The 25,000-nt window shown below is 40.8% G+C and overlaps 2 long non-coding RNA genes across 2 annotated transcripts in view; one reads left to right on the top strand and one right to left on the bottom strand.

Moving 5' to 3' along the window:
• Window positions 1-18,652: 18,652 nt before the first annotated feature.
• Window positions 18,653-23,867, top strand: LOC138976520 (uncharacterized). The gene is made up of 4 exons (XR_011459046.1): window positions 18,653-18,830; window positions 19,161-19,235; window positions 19,546-19,626; window positions 22,154-23,867. It is a non-coding gene; the product is annotated as an uncharacterized lncRNA (long non-coding RNA).
• Window positions 23,868-24,275: 408 nt separating this feature from the next.
• LOC138977473 (uncharacterized) overlaps window positions 24,276-25,000 on the bottom strand; it is a 1,934-nt gene continuing 1,209 nt past the window's right edge. The window contains exon 2 of the long non-coding RNA XR_011459295.1: window positions 24,276-24,934. This is a non-coding gene — a long non-coding RNA (uncharacterized lncRNA). The remainder of the gene's footprint in view (window positions 24,935-25,000) is intronic.

Raw genomic sequence — 25,000 nt, 5'->3', positions numbered from 1 at the left:
GAAAACTATTATCTTGTCAGATGAACCACGTAAATCCAAATGGTTTGATTGTGAATGTGTGCTTGAAAGAAGACGTGTCAGAAAGTTGCTGAGAAAATGTAGGAATTCATTAGAAGATGAGGATAGGGATGAGTATTGTAAAGCCAGGCGTGAATATAAAAACTTAGTGCATAGAAAAAAGAAACAGTACAATGACAGTTTGTATACAGAACTTGTAGGTGCTGTAAGTGATCAGAGAGAATTTTGGAGGAAAATTAAAAATGTTTCTTGTAAAAAGGTCCAGCAGCAAAATAATATTTCTGTTGATGATTGGTACCAGCACTTTCATAGCATTTTAGAAAAAGATGAGATTGAAGATGATGAGCATGCTAATGTTAATGACGTGAATAATGAATATGAAGAAATGCTGGATAGACCCATTACCAAAGAAGAAGTGTTGATTGCTATCAGAAAACTGAAATCGGGCAAAGCTGCAGGACCTGATGGTTTAATTGGGGATTTTTTTAAAGCAGCTAGCGAAGATGTGGTGTTGTTTTTAGTGAAACTGTTTAACGCTTTGTTTGATGAGGGAATCTATCCACAGAACTGGTACGATTCAGTTATTGTACCGTTATTTAAGAAAGGAGATAGAAATGATACTAACAACTATAGGGGAATTTCATTGTGTGATATATGTAGTAAATTGTATGGTACTGTTGTTAATAATAGACTTAAAGAGTGGACTGAATTACATAATATTACAGGTGAATGTCAGGCTGGTTTCAAACAAAATTATTCTACTGTTGACCACATCTTCACTCTGCTTGCTGCTGTACAGAAACAATTTTCTAATAATCGCAAACTTTATGTAGCTTTCATTGATTTTGAGAAATGTTTTGATAGTATCTCACGCAGACTGCTCTGGCCAATTTTGATTAAAAATGGTATAAAGGGAAAGTTGTATAGATGTATTAAAAGTATGTATGCAGTGGTTAAGGCTAAAATACGATGTGGTGCTCAACTAACAGATTTCTGTACAAAAGGTGTGAAGCAAGGAGACGTGTGCAGTCCAATTTTATTCGCTCTATTTATAAATGAGCTGGCATTGGAAATCATGGATAATGGTAGGCATGGTCTTTGGATGTTTTTATCAAGCTTTTTGACTCACAAGTTCAACCTATTGTTCAATATGGTGCTGAGGTATGGGGTCTGATGCAGGCAGCAACAGTAGAAAAGGTGCATTTGTTTGATTTAAAACGTTTTTTAGGTGTTGACAGGCGTACTCCTAATGATCTTGTATATGGTGAATTTGGACGTTATCCCATTTACTTAAATTCATATGTACGTTGCATAAGATACTGGCTGAAACTGACAAGAATGGATGACAGTAGATTACCTCGTAAAGCATATAAGATGTTGTTTACTCTAGATAGCAGAGGTAAATCTACTTGGGCATCACAGGTACGGTTGTGCCTGTGTCGATATGGTTTTCAGTATGTCTGGATTAACCAAGGTGTAGCCTGTATTAATTCGTTTTTGGCATGTTTTAGGCAACGCATTATTGACTGCCGGTGGCAAGAGTGGGATAATCATAATCAGACTAGCGACCGGTTTGCATTGTACCGTACCTTTAAGACAACAAATCTTGTAGAAACATACTTGTCAATTCCAGTAAACAGACACATTTTAAATGTTTTGGTTAAATTTAGATTGGGTATTTCCAGACTTGCTTTACATACAGAAAAGTATAAAGCTGTAAGTGAAAATAATCTGGTCTGTCGTTTGTGTCAATCTAGTACTGAAGATGAATTGCATTTTGTTTTATGCTGCCCTGCACTGGAAAATCTAAGACGTCAATTTATTCCAGCAAAATTTTGTAGATGTCCTTCGAATTTCAAACTTGCACTGTTGTTGTCTGTGAAAAATAAAACTATACTTTGCAATGTAGCTAAGTTCTTGTATTTTTCATTTAAATGTTTAGAAAATGCTGTTTAAGCATTAGTATTTTGTGATTATACATTGTCTTTTCTTCTGTTCACTTGAAACGACGCGTGTGTGGATTGCTGCTGCACACACGCTTTACTTTTGTGTAACCAGCCCCCTTCCGAAAGGGGCTAAGGCCTTAAAGGAATAAAATCTTGTTCTTGTTCTTGTTCTCTCTCTCTCTCTCTCTCTCTCTCTCTCTCTCTCTCTCTCTCTCTCTCTCTCTCTCTCTCTCTCTCTCTCTCTCTCTTTTATCACTTACGTTCAACCCAGAAGTTGTGTGTCATTTTTATGAAGGAACTGTCAACTAAAATAAGTCGTGGCTTGTATAGTCTGCGGGTTCAACTGTGGGCTGACCTTGTGTCCAAGATTGGCTTCCAACTCTTACCAGGAATGTATGACAAAATATCTTAACACCGAATTACATATTGTTTTCCACTATGCTTGCCTGCCTGTCTATCAGTCTGTCTTTCTGTCTGTCTGTCTGTCTGTCTCTCTGTCTGTTTCCTGTCTGTTTCCTGTCTGTCTATGTACCTGTCTTTATGTGTGAGTATGTGTGCGTGCCTGAGTGCGTGCCTGTCCGTCTGTCTGTCTGTCTGTCTGTCTGTCTGTCTGTCTGTCTGTTTAAATATGTGTCTTTGTGTCTTCGTCTCTGTACATGATGTTCAAGACGCTGTATCTGACTCTGTCTGTCTGTCTGTCTGTCTGTCTGTCTGTCTGTCTGTCTACCTGTCTGTCTGTGTGTTTGTCTTTCTGTCTGACAGTTGTGTGTGTTTGTGTGTGCGCATGTGTGTGTGTTTGTGTGCGCGTGCGTGCATTCCTTTTTGCTTGTTTGCGTTCTTGCATGTGTGTGTGTGTGTGTGTGTGTGTGTGTGGGTGTGTGCGTGCGTGCGTGCGTGCGTGTGTGCGTGCGTGCGTGCGGGTGTGCGGGCGTGCGTTCGTTCGTGCGTGCGCGCGCGTGCGTGTGTGTGTGCGTGTGTGTGTGTGCGGGTGGGTACATGTTCAAGACACTGTAACTAGATTTGTGTCAGTCTGTCTGTCTGTCTGTCTGTCTGTATGAGATTTTACCACTGCGATGTGAATCTGTGCGTCTGTGTGGATATATGGCCGGGTCATGTTATTGTTAGTCACTGAGTAGGCAACATTTCCTTAAAAAGCGCGACACACATTTATTGTGAGGTACCCAGCTGCCTCCATCCATCTCTTCGCGTGAACTTTGTCTTTGTCTTACTTATGAAAGTTTTTGTTACGACAATTTTAATGTTAGAGTTATTTAGGAGACATACACAACTAATGACCAAAGAAACTAGATTTGAACCGCTGGTGCACTGAATATGTGTGAGGTGTATCTGCATATATCGAGAGATATAAATTGCCTATCAAGCTAAAGAAATGTGTATGTGACAACGGTAAGAAGGATTTATTGAGGAACAGCACGAATATTACGACCCCGACCCCTCACGCCGCCCCCCTCCAAATATTTTTTTTTATTTTTACACAAAAAAACAATTGATATGAAAAGCAAAGAGAGGTTGGAAACGCGAGAGAGAGAGAGAGAGAGAGAGAGAGAGAGAGAGAGAGAGAGAGAGACTGAGAGAGAGAGAGACTGAGAGAGAGAGAGAGACTGAGAGAGAGAGAGACTGAGAGAGAGAGACACTGAGAGAGAGACAGAGAGACAGAGAGAGAGATAGAGACTGAGAGAGAGAGAGAGAGAGACTGAGAGAGAGAGAAAGACGAGAGAGAGAGACTGAGAGAGAGAGACGAGAGAGAGAGACTGAGAGAGAGAGAGAGACAGAGAGAGAGAAACTGAGAGAGAGAGAGAGAGAGAGAGAGAGAGAGAGACTGAGAGAGAGAGTGAGAGAGACTGAGAGAGAGAGAGTCTGGAGTCTGGAGTCTGGATGGTTTATTGATTGGGCCTTGGGCCCATTTCAATTCGGGGTGTACACATTTTCATCATTCATGCTTCATGAAAAATAATCATTGTAATATTAATCATACTAAAATAAATCATCCTCATCGTAATGACAGTCGACATGACGACTGTGGAAACAGGCATTTACAACAGCAAAACGTTTGGAAAAGGACAGTAAGCATCAGCACAAAATCCAGTCTCTGTCGCACTTCACTCATGTCTCTCTGTCCATCCATCCATCCATCCAGCCAGCCATCCATCCATCCATCCTTCTATCCATCTCGTGTCCCTCTGTCCTCCATCCATCTAATCAACCGTCTGACTGTCCAACCATTCATCCGTCATCCATCTATTCATCACTCCATCTATCACCTTCACATGCCCTTTCACACGCAAATCTGCAAGCAGTTATATGCATAATCGTTGCATCTCTGATACATAGCATCACATTAACGTTTTCAAAAAAGACAAAACTTTATTACTGTTTTTTAAGCAATCGACAGAAAGCAGCAAAAATAGCATACACATAAAACAAGATCGTGCAATATCTCATATTCACTGTCCCCACTCACTGCGTATTTTAAACGCGTTCATGATGAAGGTTGCAAGTCTAAGTAATATTGATCTGTTTGGTGACTGAGAGAGAGAAAGAGACTGAGAGAGAGAGAGACTGAGAGAGAGAGAGAGAGAGACTGAGAGAGAGAGAGACTGAGAGAGAGACTGAGAGAGAGAGTGAGAGAGAGAGACTGAGAGAGAGAGAGAGAGAGATAGAGTGAGAGAGTGAGAGAGAGAGAGAATGAGAGAGAGAGAGACTGAGAGAGAGAGAGAGACTGAGAAAGAGAGAGAGAGACTGAGAGAGAGAGACTGAGAGAGAGAGACTGAGAGAGGGAGAGAGAGAGAGACTGAGAGAGAGAGAGAGACTGAGAGAGAGAGAGAGACTGAGAGAGAGAGAGAGAGAGAGAGAGAGAGAGCGTTATATATACTTAGCACTTTAACAAAACGTTAATGTGTGTCGCACGTTCAGAATAATGTGCCGTCACAGTAACTATGAAAAGGCCTACATGAATATGACCCGGTCATGAACACACACACACACACACACACACACACACACACACACACACACACACACACACACACACACACACACACGTCATCAGCAAGTGAATCTTATGCAAAAGTCTTCTTTTTTTTTAAACCCGTTCTAACCTTTTCTATCAAAACCGTGCTTTCCGGTTGTGTGTGTGTGTGTGTGTGTGTGTGTGTGTGTGTGTGTGTGTGTGTGTGTGTGTGTATGTGTGTGTGTGTGCGCGCGTATATGTGTGTGTGAGCGTGTGTGTGTGTGTGTGTATGTGTGTGTGTGTGTGTGTGCGTGGGGGCGGGCGTGGGTGCGTGCGTGAGTGCTTGCGTGCGTGTGTGTGTGTGTGGATGTGTGTAGACATGTTCCATTTTGTTTTTACTTGTTTTCCTTTATTTATTTTTTTTCTTTACATTAGCAATGGGTTTTGTCCTCGGTAAATCTTTCTTACACAAGTTGCAGTTGTCATAACAACCTATTTTTACATCCACTTATGTCTTTATACTTCCCGCTCTTGATTTATACGTAGGCTATAAACCAATTCCTAGATATGCAATACACCCTGTAGTTACTGGGCTATAATCAGTTTTGTTGAAAACTGACCACTTTTTAACAAATATTAAGAGAAAGTAATATAACGAATATTGATGTGGAATGAAATGGAGACGACAGTGAGTGAAAGGCTCCGTTGCTCCGTCCTTACTCCCTGGATGACGTCATGCATAGTGACGTGGAGACGACAGTGACTGACCACTTTTTAAAAAATATTTAAAAAAAAAATAATGAATGCTAGTATTGACTAAACAGTCCAGAGACATCCTGCTTGCTGCCGCGCGAGCCGAGAAAATTTTCCCTCTTTATCTCCACTGCGCTGGCTGCAAAACCCCTCCGCGCGGAGGTGTTTTCAGACACATCAGACACAGGGTGTAAAAGTGAGTTTGTGACTAGAAACGGAGGTAGGAAAACGATTTGGGTTTTTGTGTTTGTTTTTCTATAACTTTTTTTTACTGTACTGTGAAGAAAGTTGGATTTGAGAAAATAGTTTCAAACACGGAGACCACCATTTAAAACAAGAGGCGAAGCCTTCAAGGCTCACGTAAGAAATCGACAAACAGTAACACAAACTCAATCACTTCGACACATACACACACACACACACACACACACACACACCGTAAGCGGCATAGGTGACACTGTGCAAGAAAGCGAGACACTAGATCTAGATCTGAATGGCCGATTTCGAATAAAAAAACTAGTCTCGGCCCGCTCGGCAAAATAACAATGACCGAGACTTTCAGTAATTCCTTCGCGTGACGTCTAACCCTCTTACGTCATAATGTGACGTCTTCAAATGTTGTGACGTCTTCAAATGTTAAAGTTTCTACCACAGACATACATACATACGCACGCACGCACGCACGCACGCACGCACGCACAGACAGACAAAAGTTAGCATCGCATAGGCTACACTTACGTGAGCCAATGAGATAGGAAATGAAATTAAATCGGTCCCGACTAGCCAGATTGGGAAAAACAGTTACAATACAAAACGTTACGTTTACCAACAACGCCTGGTGGTTTTTGGCTCACGTAAGTGTAGCCTATGCGATCGTAACTTTGTCTGTCTGTGCGTGCGTGTGTGTGTGTGTGTGTGTGCGTGTGTATGTCTGTGGTAGAAACTTTAACATTTCGTCATTTGAAGACGTCACATTATGACGTAAGAGGGTTAGACGTCACGCGAAGGAATTACTGAAAGTCTCGGTCATTGTTATTTTGAGCGGGCCGAGACTAGTTGGCAGTCGTGTCCCTGTAAGTAGGCTACATGCAGACAGACAGATCTAGATCTAGTGTCTCGCTTTCTTGCACAGTGTCACCTATGCTTACTGTGTGTGTGTGTGTGTGTGTATGTGTGTGTGTGTGTGTGTGTGTGTGTGTGTCACAGTGTGTGTGTGTCACAGTGTGTGTGTATGTGTGACGGAGTGATTGAGTTTGTGTTACTGTTTGTCGATTTCTTACGTGAGCCTTGAAGGCTTCGCCTCTTGTTTTTTAGGTTGGGCCAAACAAATATATATGTTGGTTTGGGGTAACGTGACCAAAAACGATAGGATCGGTAGGTCCCTTTTTTTCTTTTTTTTTCTTCTTTTTTTTCGAATTTAAAGGAGGTGACTTCCCTTAGTCTCGGTATGGTTCGCAAAATGAGCCAACAGTTGGGGTTTCTTTTGAGAAATGAAAAAAATGTTTTAGGGTCGGCGGGATAAAATAGGGTCGGTCGGGTTACCCTAAACCAACATATCATTATTTTTGTTTGGTCATGAAGGGACAGGAGAAACAAACACCCAACCAATCGTAGCACGGTTTTGCTGCACAAAAGCGTGTCGCACTTTTATGAAAGTAAGCATTCACAGGCACACAGATGCACACTTGTGAAGGAAATCACATGCAAGGCAGACAGACAGACAGACAGACAGACAGACAGACAGACAGACAGACAGACAGACAGACAGAGAAACAGAAACAGACGCTTACGCGTGCACAGTTACAACAATAACAATACCAATAACAATAACAATAACAACACTTTTTTGTCCATTAAAATGAATGCATTGAAATGGAAAAATGTCTGTCAACGGTTATTAAATATAAATTGTAATAAGAGTTATAAAGACATTACACGCACAAATTACACAGACATCTAATATGCAGACATGTAGACCGGCAAACATACAGGATACAGACATGCAGACGAAACGACTGGCAGGCATGCAGACATCTCACCTGCTAAATGACATACATAAACGACGCGTACCGCCATCAGGAGACAGATATTCTTTACGGGCCGTCTTTGTTGCAGCATATATCATAACTCCCCGAACAAGGCCAGAGTCTGAAGTTTTAGTGAACCTGAGAATACTTTATTTTTAATTTTTTTGTCCTTTGTATATAAAAAATTTTATTTGGAGATTGAGGTCCTCATCAATTTTCTAAGCAATGAAATTCTGATTTCTTACAAAACATGTCATCTTCTGAATTGGTACGAATTAAATCATGGAAGCTTAAAGCGAGATCAGTCTTAACACTAAAACATGGAGGTAAACCACTCTTGATGCTCATTATTTTTAACAACAATAAAACTGTGCCTTTTTCCTGAAAAATATGTACTATTCTGAATTTTGATGAAATAAATAATGGAAGCTGTTCGTTTTTACATTTAGTCAAGTTTTGAATGTTTTAACGTAGAGGGGGGAATTGAGACGAGGGTCGTGGTGTATGTGTGTGTGTGTGTGTGTGTGTGTGTGTGTGTGTGTGTGTGTGTGTGTGTGTGTGTGTGTGTGTGTGTGTGTGTGTGTGTGTGTGTGTATGTAGAGCGATTCAGAGAAAACTACTGGACCGATCTTCATGAAACTTGACATGAGAGATCCTGAGTATGGTATCTCCAGACTTTTTCTTCATTTTTTTTATAAATGTCTTTGATGACGTCATATCCGGCTTTTCGTGAAAGTTGAGGCGGCACTGTCACGCTCTCATTTATCAACATTGGTTGAAATTTTGGTCAAGTAATCTTCGACAAAGCCCGGACTTTGGTATTGCATGTCAGCTTGGGGGCTTAAAATTTAATTGATGAGTTTGCTCATTAAAGTTGTCATTAAAATCGATTTTTCACAAACAGATTTAAAATTGACTGCATCGTATTCTTCATCACATTCTGAATCTAAAAATATATACAATATGTCATGTTTACTCTTAAAATGTGATCACAATTAACGAAAATAGAATAATTAGTCTTACGATTAAAATTTAAGAAATCGATCCAAAAATAATTTCATCTTATTCTTTATCATTTCCTGATTCCAAAAACATATAGATATGATAGGTTGTATTCAAAACAAGCTCAGAAAGTTAACAAGAATACAGAAAAGCGCGCGTTCCTGCTTAGCACAATACGCTACCGCGCTAATCTGGCGTGTGAATATCACTACGTTTTGCACGTGGGAGGTGAGCGATTTCCTTCACACGGGGATTGACGAAGCTGTACTGTCTTGGTGAAAAAATACAGTGCGTTCAGTTTCATCCCGTGAGTTCGACAGCTTGACTAAATGTATAGAGAGATAGCTCCATTGGGACATGGTGAACTTGGTCAACCTTGCTTGTTAGAAGCTGACATCTCATCTGGATGCTTCAATTAGATGTCCATGAACATCTCTAGAGGGGATATCACCTTGCTCCACTAATATTTTGGCCGCCATATTGAAAACAAAATGGCGGACATTGAAACAGGAGTTTTCACACATTTTCGCTCATAGTTGGTGTTTGTGGATATATTTGTATATTTAGTGTCTGTTCCTATGTTTATTAATGTGATAAAAGGCGTTGACAAATGTTTTATTTTTGTTGGACATAATGGAAAAGGCGATATTTGACATTTTTAAGTTATTTTGCATATTCCGTATTAGTCTTTAATCCTTTCAATCTTAACAGTTGGTTTCAAGACTCTTGACATTGTGAAATTCAGCAACATGTAACCATCTATGAGTCGTCAGAAAGCTTCTTGACGGTGTGAGAGCACAACGGGACAAAGGAACAGGTGTAAAGACGAAAAAAAAAGAAAAAAATTAAAAAATATATATGAGTTGAAAAATGCCTGGCCGTAAAATTATTGATCACACTAAAATGCTTTTAACATAAATAGTAGTATGTTCGCACCATTTCTGATGTCAAATATCTATTTCTCTCAAAAATACCTTTAAAATGAGATGCTACTTGACCATGTTATGTGCCAGACTTACGTCAGGGTTGGCCGCCATTTTGAATTAGCCGCCATCTTGGATACTGAAAAGTCAGAAATGTGACATCCCCTCTGGGTGTCTTCTAAAATGCTTCCTGAAGCCATACATAAAATAAAATTGCTTCTAACAGGCAAGGTTGATCAAGTTCACTTTTTTTAAAGCTACAGTTTTGAGCTCGTACACTAATAGTAATTTCGCCTTACGCAACTTGTCTTTAACTCCTGACCGTGTGAAATTGATATATATTTTCTTTCCGTTGTTCTACTTATTTTTTAAACGTCACTGGAGATTTAATGGGGTTTTTTGAAAGCGGGGTCAGTTCCCAGGCCTCACTTCCCTCATCCCCTCATCCCCTCCTCACTCACACACACGCACACACACACACACACACACACACACACACACACACACACACATACGCGCGCGCACACACACACGCAAACACACACACACACACACACACACACACATACGTGCGCGCACACACACCCACACGCACACACACACACACACACACATACGCGCGCCCACACACACACACGCAAACACACACACACACACACACACACACACACACACACACACACATATGCGCGCACACACACACGCAAACACACACATACACACACACGCAAACGCACACATATACACACATTTAAACACATATACATACGCACGCGCACACACACACACGAAAACAAACAAACACACACACACACACGTACACACACACACACACACACACACACACACACACACACACACACACAGGCAGATAGGCAAGCACGCACACACGCACGCACTGGCACGCACGCACGTAAGCACACATAATATATCCTTGGCATTCGATGTCATTACTCCCACGGGTTAAGGGCAGCATTTTTTGCTCCATAAACTGCATAATTCTGTACATGTGCCCCACAAAATAAGCCCCCTAAAAAGTCGAGCACATTTTCAGTTTTTGGACAAAAAGCTGTATTTGTGGAGCATAAAATAATGGGCAAAAAAATGTGCACCATTAAAAAAAAAGAGGTGACACGTTTTTTTGGAATGAATGACGTATTTGCCAAAATGAATGTTTATATTTTTTCTCCATTACAGTCGACTCCGGTTAATCGGCCACTTTTGGGACTGACTGAACTATGGCCGATTAACCGAACATTTTAACACATAACTACGTATGAAGAAAAGATTCGGTCCCAGGGAAAATTGGCCGATTATCCGGAATTGGCCGATTATCCGGATGGCCGATTAACCGGAATTGACTGTATTTGGATGACGATCAGACGGGCGGAGTGGCCCAGTGGATAAGACAGCGGCCTCCTAATCGGAAGGTCGTCAATTCGAATCCCGGCCGCGGCCGCCTGGTGGGTTAAAGGGAGGAGATTTGTCCGATCTCCCAGGTCAACTTATGTGCAGACCTGCTAGTGCCTTATCCCCCTTCGTGTGTACACGCAAGCACAAGAACAAGTGCGCACGAAAAAGATCCTATAATCCATGTCGGAGTTCGGTGGTTTATAGAAACACGAATATACCCATCATATGCTTCCCCCGGAATCGGCGTATGGCTGGCTGAATGGCGGGATAAAAACGGTCATACAAGTAAAAATCCAGTCGTGCAAAAACAGGAGTGAACCTGGGAGTTTCAGCCCATGAACAAAGAAGAAGAAGAAGGAGGATGACGATCGCGGTTTCTCGTACCTATGACGTTTCGAATTACATGCAGTTACTTCCGTTAAGGTGCCTCGCATTCGAACTTAAAAAAAAGCAATCATCTTCAAAAGGCTACATAAAGACTAAAGAAGTCAGGTGCCTAAAACAAAATGTTCCGAACAGGAAATTGAATGGCCTTTCCAATGGTTGTCAGAAGTGTTTGGTTTGTGCATATTCTGATTTTTGGGAAGATTTTAAAATACGGGGCTATGGTTTTTGTCAGGTCGATTTTAGGGGTGACCTTGTTTGACAGGCTGTCACGGGATGTCTATACAAAGTACCATCAATCGGAGAAATGATATGTACAGCTGACATGATTATCTTTTCGGGCATATAACGTTCAACTAAAATAAATTGCGTTTTAATGCTTTTCTTCGCGTGCAAAAATGGTTGCAATAATGTTGTGACCAAGTCTATTACAAAGCTTCCGTGTCGTCAAATACTGTGTTTTTAAGAAAGAAAGCAGACCAGATATTGCACAATGAAAATTGATGAGATTATTTAAACTTGTTAACCTTTAAACCTCAACAATATTTAAGCTTACATGTCGCAGGTAAGACATTAACGATAGATTTCCATCTTTGCGGTGACAAGAAGGCCATAGTTTTGAAACATGAGTCTTGTGTGAATATGTTTTGCAGGTGACATAATTATTGATATGCATTGCTCGTTTGGTCGGTCGGTTTGCATATCTCTCTTTATTACATTTAGTCAAGTTTTGACTAAATGTTTTAACGTAGAGGGGGGAATCGAGACGATGGTGTGGTGTATGTGTGTGTGTGTGCGTGCGTGTGTGTAGAGCGATTCAGACCAAACTACTGGACCGATCTTTATGAAATTTGACATGAGAGTTCCTGGGATTGATATCCCGGAACGTTTTTTTCTTTTTTTTGATAAATGTCTTTGATGACGTCATATCCGGCTTTTCGTGAAAGTTGAGGCGGCACTGTCACGCTCTCATTTTTCAACCAAATTGGTTGAAATTTTGGTCAAGTAATCTTCGACGAAGCCCGGACTTCGGTATTGCATTTCAGCTTGGTGGCTTAAAAATTAATTAATGACTTTGGTCATTAAAAATCGGAAAATTGTAAAAAAAAATAAAAATTTATAAAACGATCCAAATTTACGTTCATCTTATTTTCCATCATTTGCTGATTGCAAAAACATATAAATATGTTATATTTGGATTAAAAACAAGCTCTGAAAATTAAATATAAAAAAAATTATTATCAAAATTAAATTGTCGAAATCAATTTAAAAACACTTTCATCTTATTCCTTGTCGGTTCCTGATTCCAAAAACATATAGATATGATATGTTTGGATTAAAAACACGCTCAGAAAGTTAAACCGAAGAGAGGTACAGAAAAGCGTGCTATCCTTCTCAGCGCAAGTACTACCCCGCTCTTCTTGTCAATTTCACTGCCTTTGCCGTGCGCGGTGGACTGACGATGCTACGAGTATACGGTCTTGCTGCGTTGCATTGCGTTCAGTTTCATTCTGTGAGTTCGACAGCTACTTGACTAAATGTTGTATTTTCGCCTTACGCGACTTGTTTTTCTCTCTATGTTACTGTCTGTCTTTTTGTCTATCGTTTTGTCTGTCTGTCTGTCTGTCTGTCTGTCTGTCTGTCTGTCTGTCAGTATGATCGTCTCGGTGCCGGCCTACCTCTCTTTCTGTAGCTCCGGATGTGTGTAAGGGTGTGTGTGTGTGTGTGTGTATGTGTGTGTGTGTGTGTCTGTCTGTCTGTCTGCCTGTCTATCTGTGTGACTGTCAGTCTGTGTGTGTGTGTGTGTGTGTGTGCGTGTCTGTCTGTGTAAGTGTGTGTCTGTCTGTCTGTGTGTGTGTGTGTGTGTGTGCGTGTGTGTGTGTGTGTAAGGGTGTGTGTGTGTGTGTAAGGGTGTGTGTGTGTGTGTGTCTCTGTGTGTGTGTGTGTGTGTGTGTGTGTGTGTGTGTGTGTGTAACGGTGTGTGTCTGTGTGTGTCTGTGTATGTGTGTGTGTGTGTGTAAGGGTGTGTGTCTGTGTGTGTCTGTGTGTGTGTGTGTGTGTGTGTGTAAGGGTGTGTGTCTGTGTGTGTGTGTGTGTGTGTGTGTGTGTGTGTAACGGTGTGTGTCTGTGTGTGTGTCTGTGTGTGTGTGTGTGTAAGGGTGTGTGTCTGTGTGTGTGTGTGTGTGTGTGTAAGGGTGTGTGTGTGTGTGTGTGTGTGTGTGTGTGTGTAAGGGTGTGTGTCTGTGTGTGTGTGTGTGTGTGTGTGTGTGTGTAAGGGTGTGTGTGTGTGTGTAAGGGTGTGTGTCTGTGTGTGTGTGTGTGTGTGTGTGTGTGTCTGTGTGTGTGTGTGTGTGTCTGTGTGTGTGTGTGTGTGTGTGTGTGTGTGTGTGTGTGTGTGTGTGTGTGTGTTTATCGCTGCCCGTGTGTGCTTGTGTCTGTTTCTGTGTACCTCTGGTGTGTGTTTCTGAATGTGATTACATTAAAAGGAAAACGTTCAATAGATAACAGATAATGTAAGAATTCATCTAGCCAATTCCGTTGTGTAATTTTTGTTACCTGGGTTATAAAATCTTTGAGAAATGATAATCATGTGTGCCAATATAACAAGGTAACCACTGTTAACCTGGACGTATGCCTGCTCTGAAGCTGTTTTTGCATTAGGTAAGCATAATCTAAACAAATATGTGTTGATGCTGTGCGTGTACACACGAAGGGGGATAAGGCACTAGCAGGTCTGCACCTTTTCGTAACTCCTCGCAACAAATTACATAAGATAACGAAATGTCTCTCCATCAGCATGAACATAATCTAGGAAGACATGAGAATGCTCTGCGGAGTCGTCCTAAATATGTCACAGTAGTACACATAAAACCACACGAAACTACCTACTTTTCGTAACTTGATCGTCTCTACAAATTACTTAAGATGACAAAATGTCTCTCCATCAGCATGAACATAATCTAGGAGACATCAGAATGCTCTGCGGAGTCGTCCTAAATATGTCACAGTAGTACACATAAAACCACACGAAACTACCTACTTTTCGTAACTTGATCGTCACTACAAATTACTTAAGATGACAAAATGTCTCTCCATCAGCATGAACATAATCTAGGAGACATCAGAATGCTCTGCGGAGTCGTCCTAAATATGCCAGAGTAGTACACATAACACCACAGTAAACAACCTACTTTTCGTGACTCTTCACTACAAATTACGCAAGATGACGAAATGTCTCATCAACAGCATACACAATAATCTTGGAAGACATTTCGGTGCCGTTTAAAATATTCCACAGTTGTATAAATAAAACCACAAGAAACAACCCACTGTCCGTAACTCTTCACAACAAGTTACGCAAGATGACGAAATGTCTCTTCAACGGCATCAAATAGCGAAGTACGACAGCAGAATGCTCTGTGAAACTGTCCTGCGAGGTCACAAACGGAAATAATAAGTGTTGTCTGTGTTGCATCATGGCTGCCCTCTGAGCATGCCCTTGGGGATCTTTTTAGGTGCGAACAAGTGATGAGTACTTAAACGTGTACTGTAGTTTTACATAAGGATATACAATTTAAAGGCGCGTGCTTTTTATGGGATACTGTCCTTGCGCATGCGCTCTATCGGCCGGAACACGATCACCATATTGCTGAACAAGCCGAATGATCTAATGTTAGACGACCTTTTGTTTACGGTCAATCAATTCAAATGTCACAATACTTCTCCTTCCGACTTTGACATTTATAGGGTCAAATTTGTTCAACCAATTTTTATTTTATTTAAACTTAGATATTTGCTTAATCGTAAAATAACTTCCCTTCTCATTCAAGGGACGTAACTACTAGGTGCACGTTATCAAAGAAATGGAATATTGGGGTGAACTCTATTATTTTTTTAATTTTGATTGAACGAATTAGACGCCATAAATGTCAGGTATCTAAGCTTGATCATCAGTACCATGGAAGAGAGGGGGGAGGGCTTTTTAGTGTTAAGTTTATACAAGATCAACGAGGCCGATTGAGTAATCTGAAAGCAGGAGTAAGCTCAGCGCATTACACCGGCCCCAGGAAATCCCACATAAACTTGCAACTGCCGTAAAATCCCTAGCAAACGCCCAGTATTTCGCAAACGCCCACCCCCCTACTTTTGGCCAAAAGTTGTGCAGAGGGGTCACTACCTAGCAAACGCTCACCCCCCCCCCCACCACCCCACTTTTGGCCAAAAGTTGTGCAGAGGGGTCACTACCTAGCAAACGCCCACCCCGGTTTAAAAAAAAATTTGTTTTAAGACAGTCGACCTCCTTCATGAGATGCTCCAGAAGAAGCTGAGAGTAGAGACGACAGTGAAGACGACAGTGAAGACGACAGTGAAGACGACAGTGAAGACGATGATGTTGACTTCGAAGGACTCGAATCAGCCCACGATCATCAGCCCTACCACATCTCCAAACAAGAGAAGAAACTGTGTTTGTGCTGACGTTATTCTGAGAATTTGAAGAATCAAGATCACTTGTGTTCTTCTTTTTCTTTCTTTTTTTCTATCACAGAACGTTGATCTTTATTTGTGTAAACAAACAGTGGGTTTTTTTTTCATTCAAATTGCATAATTCACATGGTTGTACATGTATCACTGACCGGCACGGTTGGCCTAGTGGTAAGGCGTCCGCCCCGTGATCGGGAGGTCGTGGGTTCGAACCCCGGCCGGGTCTTACCTAAGACATTAAAATTGGTAATCTAGTGGCTTCTCCGCCTGGCGTCTGGCATTATGGGGTTAGTGCTAGGACTGGTTGGTCCGGTGTCAGAACAATGTGACTGGGTGAGACATGACGCCTGTGCTGCGACTTCTGTCTTGTGTGTGGCGCACGTTATATGTCAAAGCGGCACCGCCCTGATATGGCCCTTCGTGGTCGGCTGGGTGTTAAGCAAACAAACAAACAAACATGTATCACTTTATTTTCTCGTGAAAATGTGATGACACTTTATCCTGCAAAGGGGTGTATACCTAGCAAACGCCTACCCGCTACTTTTACCCGAAATCTGTGCGGAGGTGGGAGGTGGGCGTTTGCTAGGGATTATACGGTAGTGGTTTTCTGTATAGTAGAACACCTACTTTTCTGTTGTTGTCCCTACGGTACGCTTAAGTGCAACAGTGAATCACTCACTTCGTCCTTTTTTTGCTGACATAAACATGGCGTACGTGCATTTCGAATGTGGCCTTTGCGTCACCCAATTCATAGATTTTGGATTACATAAACATAATCGGACAAAGGTAGAAAGTGACCTTCGGGGTCACACGCGGTAAGCATAACATATATTTAACCATGTGTGGGGGGATTTTCTCCACAAAAAGTATTCACGTTTACGAAATAACGACCTCATAAATCGTATTTTTAGAGCCTTTTGTCACTTCAACTGTATATGAGATGTTTTTTAAAGAATAGGGTGTCATTTAGTCAAGTTTTGACTAAATGTTTTAACATAGAGGGGGAATCGAGACGAGGGTCGTGGTGTTTGTGTGTGTGTGTGTGTGTGTGTGTGTGTGTGTGTGTGTGTGTGTGTGTGTGTGTGTGTGTGTCTGTCTGTCTGTCTGTCTGTCTGTGCGTGTGTGTGTGTGTAGAGCGATTCAGACCAAACTACTGGACCGATCTTTGTGAAATTTTACATGAGAGTTCCTGGGAATGATATCCCAGGAACTTTGTTTTCCTTTTTTCGATAAATACTTTTGATGACGTCATATCCGGCTTGTAAAAGTTGAGGCAGCACTGTCAAACCCTCATTTTTCAATCAAATTGATTGAAAGTTTGGCAAAGTAATCTTCGACGAAGGCCGGACTTCGGTATTGCATTTCAGCTTGGTGGCCTCAAAATTATTTGATGACTTTGGTCATTAAAAATCTGAGAAAGTGTAATCAAAAAAAATTATAAAACGATCCAAATGTACGTTCATCTTATTCTTCATCATGTTCTGATTCCAAAAACATATAAATATGTTATATTCGGATTAAAAACAAGCTCTGAAAATTAAAAATATAAAATTTATGATCAAAATTAAATTTCCGAAATCGATTTAAAAACAATTTCATCTTATTCCTTGTCGGTTCCTGATTCCAAAAACATATAGATATGATATGTTTGGATTAAAAACACGCTTACAAAGTTAAAACGAAGAGAGGTACAGAAAAGCGTGCTATGCAGCACAGCAAAACCCCTACCGCGCTAAACAGGCTCGTCAGTTCTACTGCGTTTTGCACGAGCGGCGGACTACGGTCATTGTGAAAAATGCAGTGCGTTCAGTTTCATTCTGTGAGTTCCACAGCTTGACTAAATGTAGTAATTTCGCCTTACGCGACTTGGTTTTTATATTTAGTCAAGTTTTGACTAAATATTTTAACATCGAGGGGGAATCGAGACGAGGGTCGTGGTGTGTGTGTGTGTGTGTGTGTGTGTGTGTGTGTGTGTGTGTGTGTGTGTGTGTGTGTGCGCGTGTGTGTGTGTGTGTGTGTGTGTGTGTGTGTGTGTCTGTGCGTGTGTGTGTGTAGAGCGATTCAGACCAAACTACTGGACCGATCTTTATGAAATTTTACATGAGAGTTCCTGGGAATGATATCCCCGGACGTTTTTTTCTTGTTTTCGATAAATACCTTTGATGACGTCATATCTGGCTTTTTGTAAAAGTTGAGGTGGCACTGTCACACCCTCATTTTTCAATCAAATTGATTGAAATTTTGGCCAAGCAATCTTCGACGAAGGCCGGACTTCGGTATTGCATTTCAGTTTTGTGGCTTAAAAATTAATTGATGACTTTGGTCATTAAATATCTGAAAATTGTAAAAGAAAATAACAAATTATAAAACGATCCAAATTTACGATCATCTTATTCTTCATCATTTTCTGATTCCATATTATATTTGGATTAAAAACAAGCTCTGACAATTAAAGATATAAAAATTAGGATCAGAATTAAATTTTTGAAATCAATTTAAAAACACTTTCATCTTATTCCTTGTCGATTCCTGATTCCAAAAACATATAGATATGATATGTTTGGATTAAAAACACGCTCAGAAAGTTAAAACAAAGAGAGGTACAGAAAAGCGTGCTATCCTTCTCAGCGCAACTACTACCCCGCTCGTCTTGTCAATTTCACTGCCTTTGCCACGAGCGGTGGATTGACGATGCTACGAGTATACGGTCTTGCTGAAAAATGGCATTGCGTTCAGTCATAGATATCCCTTGACAGGATCGCCAACTCTGCGCGCGCGCCAACGCTGGCCCTGTTTCGAACTCCCGTCTGCGGCTGCGAGAGGTTTTGACAGTAACTTTACTTCCGGTGCAGTCTTTCAACACATGGAGAAGAAGGAGAATTTCGAAGGGGAGGTGGAGTTTGTGGCTGAGGTATGTGAAAAGCAAACAAAGCAATTCAAAAAGATCATTGCTGATGATTGAAATGAGTCATGTGAATCAACAATAAAGATTGATTGTGGACGGCACGTCATTATTTTTGTTTTTAACACTTGAAACGCGAGAGCATCTGACACACTGGTAAATCCGAAGCTGTGCACGCAAGCTGATCAGCAGATCGTTTTTCTGCAGAATTCTCGCTCACATCGGCCACTATTTAGCTCAGCGAACCGACAAATTTGCAACAGAACAATTTCTGAATGTTAGAAATTCGGCTGTAGATTTATAGATACCCTTTCTATTCCATGGTTGTTGTTTTTTCAGGGGGAAAGTACCGACATCTCAATCGCTGAAAAGATGACAGCATCACCACAAAAGAAACTCCAAGAATTGCCAAAAGTAAGTAAATATATTGACAGACCTATGTAAAAGACTATGAAAATTTAGAACTGGAACAACAGATATTCAAGAAATAACCGATAACCGATAAGTGATATATATATAACTGAACCATTGATTGATTTGAATGTACATCATGCATGGAAGTTAAAAATGGTGCATGAACTGAAGTCAGATCAACACATCAAAAAGATCAGTGCAATATATTTGTTTTCTTTCCCCTGCAGCATAATTCTGTTTTGATATATGCTTGATGTCTTCTGTTGTTTTTAAATTCATTGTCACTTCTAAATTGCATGCTTTATTGCAGAACGCTTGTGCAGCTATCAAGAATGACAACTGCCTTTCACCGGAGCTCAGAGGGCTTGTCGACCAATTCAGTAATTGAAAAGTAAGTTTTTGAGTAAGGCGATATAAAAAATATCAGCTTGCAAAGTCCCAGTACCTGAAAGATCACTTTCATTCATAGTTTTCGAGCAAAAATACTGCTTCGTTGCACAGAGAGGCTACTGTTTACAAATATTTTAGGTACATGGAGGGCCCCAAAGGGTTTAAAATCGTGATCGTGATTGGCGTTTTTTGACCTTTCTGTGACCGTGATTGCCGAAATTTCCATTTCTGTGATCGTGATGGGACTTTGCCCGTGATCCGTGATGACAAAAAAATCAAGTCTCGTGATCGTGATCGTTATTTGTTTTCGTGATCGTGATGGGCATTATTGCAAAGCATTTTATTTTCAACGTACATTTTTCACAGCTGTATCACTCTATGATCCTCTATTCGTCAAGGAGCCAATCCCGATTGAAGGGAAGCCTTGCAACAACACATTCAGAAAATAATATGATTTTGACAGAGATCCTATCAGAAGGCAAATTGCAAAAGTCTGCCAAACTTCATCCAATGGAAGGGCTTCGTGCAAAAGTTTTGAGTGCATTCAGACTTCATATAAAAAAAAATTTAAAAAAATTCAGTCAAATTCGAATTCGAAGATCAAAAATGGCGTGCAGCGGCACTGTCATCGAACTTCTGTTATATTTTGTGGATTCAAGCCAGACCAAAGCAGGCGGCGAGAATGCCTTCCTTCTACGGGTCGGTCTTTCCGAAGACGAAATATCAAGGTATGTCAGTTGATCTATGTTGCTCTATGACTGTTCTGAATGTAGGCAAGTTCAAGATCTTTGAGTTTGAGTGAGATCATTGACATTGTCGACATTGCCACGTCCGGCTGTCACTCGCTCAGTGTGACCTCGACTGGCTCGAGATCGAGTCTGCGTGTAGCCAAAACCGAAACTAGAAATGTGTTTTTTCATCACAGCAACGTGGACACGCTTGGCATAGATTCTAATTGTCGCTTCTTTGCGTTAAGCTTGGATTTATTTTAGCACCTGTAAACTTTAATATCAACAATGGGTTAAATTCAGAAACAATGGCGGGGAGACGTGCCAGTTTGGGTCACTTGATCCTCATGTCAAAGACGATCAAAGTCATGTTCGTTGGGGATTTTGTCAGGCATGCTACTTTTCCGGTAATTGCCGGAAATCCGATAAAGCCGTTTTCAAAATCCGGTTAAGTCAAATTCATTCCTGTGAAGTTGAAAAATTTCCGCAAAAACGATCCGTGTGAATATCGCGCAACGCAACCGGGCGCCGGTCTGAATGAAGCCAGCGCACAGTAGTGTTGTTTTCACCAGTTTGGAGGTGTGTTGAATGGTGGTGGGGGGAGGCTAAAATGGGATTTTTAACAAGATCACAACACTATTACAGCCCTGAAAATGATGCCCAGATTGCACAGATTTTAACCGTTTTTTGAAAAAAAATCCGGGGGGGCATGCCCCCGGACCCCCCTAGTTGGCTCGCCTGCTTCGCAGGCTCAGCCACTGGCACTGCGCGCTTCTTTCAGGTAAAACCATTTTTGGCCTGCGGCATTCCTGTTTGTTTTTCAAGGCCATGAAACCAGGCGATGGTGTACCTCAAATTGTATGGCAAAGTTGAAAATAAAGAACCCATCACACATACATGTACTTTAATTTCAATCCACCCAATAGTGTTTGAGAAAATGGGTTTACAAGATTTAGCTCTGGAAATGTGAAATTGTGCAAGTATATATTCATGTGTGTGAGTGAGGGTGTGGGAGTTGAATGTGTATGAGTGGAGAGAGAGAGAGAGAGAGAGAGAGAGAGAGAGAGAGAGAGAGAGAGAGAGAGAGAGAGAGAGAGAGAGAGAGAGAGAGAGAGAGAGAGAGAGAGAGAGAGAGAGAGAGAGAGAGAGAGAGAGAGAGAGAGAGAGAGAGAGAGAGAGAGAGAAAACAACATTCTTGTTACTGATTACAAATCATGATATGTATATTTCTATGTGTGTATGAAAGAGAATTAAAAAAATAATAATAACAAAGTGCAACAGTTCTCACTTTGTGTTGAATAAACAATAGATCCAGAGGAGCGAATTACTGTGTGGTTGTGTTTACTTTGACACGTGCTTTCTGTACATGCAACTTTTACCGTGACCGTGATTTGCCACTGGTGTTCGTGATCGTGAAAACAAAAATCAAGGTAACTGTGATTGTGAAAGCTAAAATTTCCCTTACCGTGATCGTGATGATACCCCCCCTTTGGGGCCCTCTACATGCCTGCCACTACAATATTTCATGTGTTTTTTAGGATCATTGATAGCACATGTCATAGTTGAAAGACATGATAAGGATTCATGAAAGTGGTTTGTCAACACGTTCTATAACGACAAATGGAATACAAAATTTAATATGTTCACATCCATTCATGTAAAGTGTAGTTTTTGGTTGTTGTCGTGTGTTGTTGGTTTTGATTGTGTGCATGCATCTACATCTTCAGTTTCACTCTTGGGTTGATTTCTGCTATATTTGTGTGTTGTTTTATTTATAATATTTTATTTTCTGTGTTTTAGGTGCAGATCTGGAAGAGAAACTTCTGCTTCTTCATGACTGCCTAGTTCCCTGAGGCAAGGTTGGGAATGCTGCCAAGGAGAAGGCATGGGCCAGGTACTACTCTGCTTTTTCAACCCAGCATTCAGGCATTACTGAGTTGACAATATCCCCTGCAGTTTCAGCCTGGATTGCCTTGAACATGTTTATACTGTTGGTGTCTTAAAGGCCTATGAAGAAAAAACTAGGGAACCAGTAAGTGCATTAGAAATCAAAGAGGATGAAGAGGACAAAGCAAAGTATGTTGGAGGATGTGTTGCCAAAAAGCTAAAACAGAGAGTTTGGTGTCTCCAAAAGAGTGCGTACAGAGATGAGAAATTGCAGTGTTTGGAAGCCCTGACTTGCGCACCTGAATACTACAGTGAAAAGAGTGAAACCACCCCTGACATGACAAGCATGCTGAACAAGGGCAAACTGACCTTTGTCAAGCCCAATGTATTGCAGATGTGTCTGTCCATGCAACACAAAGCAGAAATCTTAAACAGAATGAGGCAAAGCGTTGATGATATCAAATAACCAAAGGGAAGTAATTGCTCTTTATTCATACGACATGACTGTGTAATAGAGTAAGCGAGAGCTGTACAAAACCTTTTCTCCTGGCACCTGAGAGAATAACAAGCATTGAAATATACAAGCGACTTTCATCCTCTCGTGCCAGGAGAAAAGGTTCCGTACAACTCTCGCTTAATCTATTACACATGTCGTATGCATAAAGAGCGATTACTTCCCTTTGGTGATTTGATGTCCATGGAACATATTTTCTGGGAAACCTGTGCATCAACACACAGGCAAAAGCAGATGACTTTATTGAACCATGCAGGAACAGTGATGCTGTTCCGGTGTGTTTTTATGACACTTTGTATTCATTTGATCTTTCACAAGCTGTTCAAGAAGACACTTTGCAAAATGTTCTGTTTTTTTTTTAAATAAGACTCCACCACAAACTGAAGACAATGATGGACAAAATGAAATGTACATGGAAAGAAAAGACTGAGGAAAAAGCTGAAAACATACAATGTTGGACAAAATGAAATGCACATGGAAAGAAAGGAGTTTGAGGAAAAAGCTGAAAACATACAATCTTGAGAACAATCAGGGAGGATCTCTGTTGTGTGTTGTGTATGATCTTTCTTCATGCAGTACAAACTATCCTATCTGATCAAGTGCATGTACATTGAATTTGAACTTCTTGATTGTTGTCTTAGGTGTCAATTTTTTGTGTTAAAATCTGCTGTCGTTAAAATGTACTTCTCTTCCTATTTGGTTCAGTATTGTATCACATGGCTTGTTCAGTGCCTGTTCTGTATTTTCATCAGTCCATGTAAATTTAAGTCTGCAACATGAAAAATTGAAACATATTCATTTTCCTATGGTTCAAACCTAATTCCTTTATGTACTTGTTCAAAATATAATTTTGACAGCGAGATATTTTGCAAACAGTTTTCATTTCAAAATCAATTGTCAGCCACTTGATAAATGTCTTGCATCGATGCGTCTGTTTTTATGTTGACCACTATGTACACTGGAATTTGCTTTGCTTTCCTAATAGAACATGTTCAGTCGCATACCAGCAACACTTTGTTATAACCTTGAATGGTTGAAAACGACGTTAAACACCAAATAAAGAAAGAAAGAAAGAAAGCAACACTTTGTTAACGTTTGAATGGAATTGGAAGTTGTATGAACTCAAATAGAGCATAATAATATGTATCTTTGGTCACAGTGACACACACACACACCATACAGTGACAATTAATGCAGGGCCGGACTAGGGCTACCGGGAGGGGGGGGGGGTTATGCAACCCCCCCCCCCTCCCCAACCTAAACATGTACCTCACTTATTTAAAAAAAATGTATTATTGTTTATTTTATGCTGTTTCATGCAAGGAGCGACCATTTTCCTATCTCAGAATATGACCTACCCTTCCCCTGACCCCAACAAGGGGCAGAGGAACATCCCCCTGGACCACCACTGGCAACCCCCCCGCCGCCCCCCCCCCTCCTCTTTGCTTAGTCCGGCCCTGTAATGTACCAACATTCACTATCTCACTCAGTCTCAATTCGCACAATTTGACACAAGAAAGATTCCTATTCATACACATGCATATATTTAATCAATGAAGTAGATACATTCTCAAACAAAGTTTCAACATGTTGCACCCAAATTAAAGCATAAATTCTTGTGACATTTAATTTAATTAATTAATTAACGGGAATTAATCGATGCTTTAATTTGGGAGTTTAAAATTTGTCGCAATAATTTCTTGGTCAAGTTTATTTACATTCTCTGCTAAAGAGCTTTACAGTCAAATCCAATTTTCCACACCTAACCTATAAAACACAACATTCCAAATGAAAAAAAAATAAAAAATCATTCTCTTGGCTCAGAATTGGTGTTGATTAATTGTAACACAAAGCAATTTACTGAAAATGTTACTTGTCACTCACTTCAACACTGTCGCCAAGCCAGTCTAAACTGCAGCACGCTGCTTCAGGAGGGACTTTTTCCTTTACACTTTAAATCCAAACACCATCGGCTGCGTAGAAAAATCACTGAAAATGCTGACTCAAAGTCAAACCTTAACCAAGCTGGCCTCCAGGCTCCAGCACAACAACCTTAACCACCTGGTTCCCCTCGTTCTTCGCGAGGCACCACGACTCGGGAAGCTGCTGTACATCACGACACAGTTCTTCAAAGTTGTAGTTGCAACAACCTCTGGCAATTCTGGTGCGGGACGGAATGTCTGAAAAAAAGCAGAACAATAAACCCTTAGTAAAACTAAATTTCTAGAGAAATAAGTCTAACTGTC

This window comes from Littorina saxatilis, linkage group LG9, assembly GCF_037325665.1.
Source record: "Littorina saxatilis isolate snail1 linkage group LG9, US_GU_Lsax_2.0, whole genome shotgun sequence".
NCBI classification, from domain to species: domain Eukaryota; kingdom Metazoa; phylum Mollusca; class Gastropoda; order Littorinimorpha; family Littorinidae; genus Littorina; species Littorina saxatilis.
Note: the sequence above shows the minus strand (reverse complement) of the source record. Positions and strands in the feature narration are given on the sequence as shown.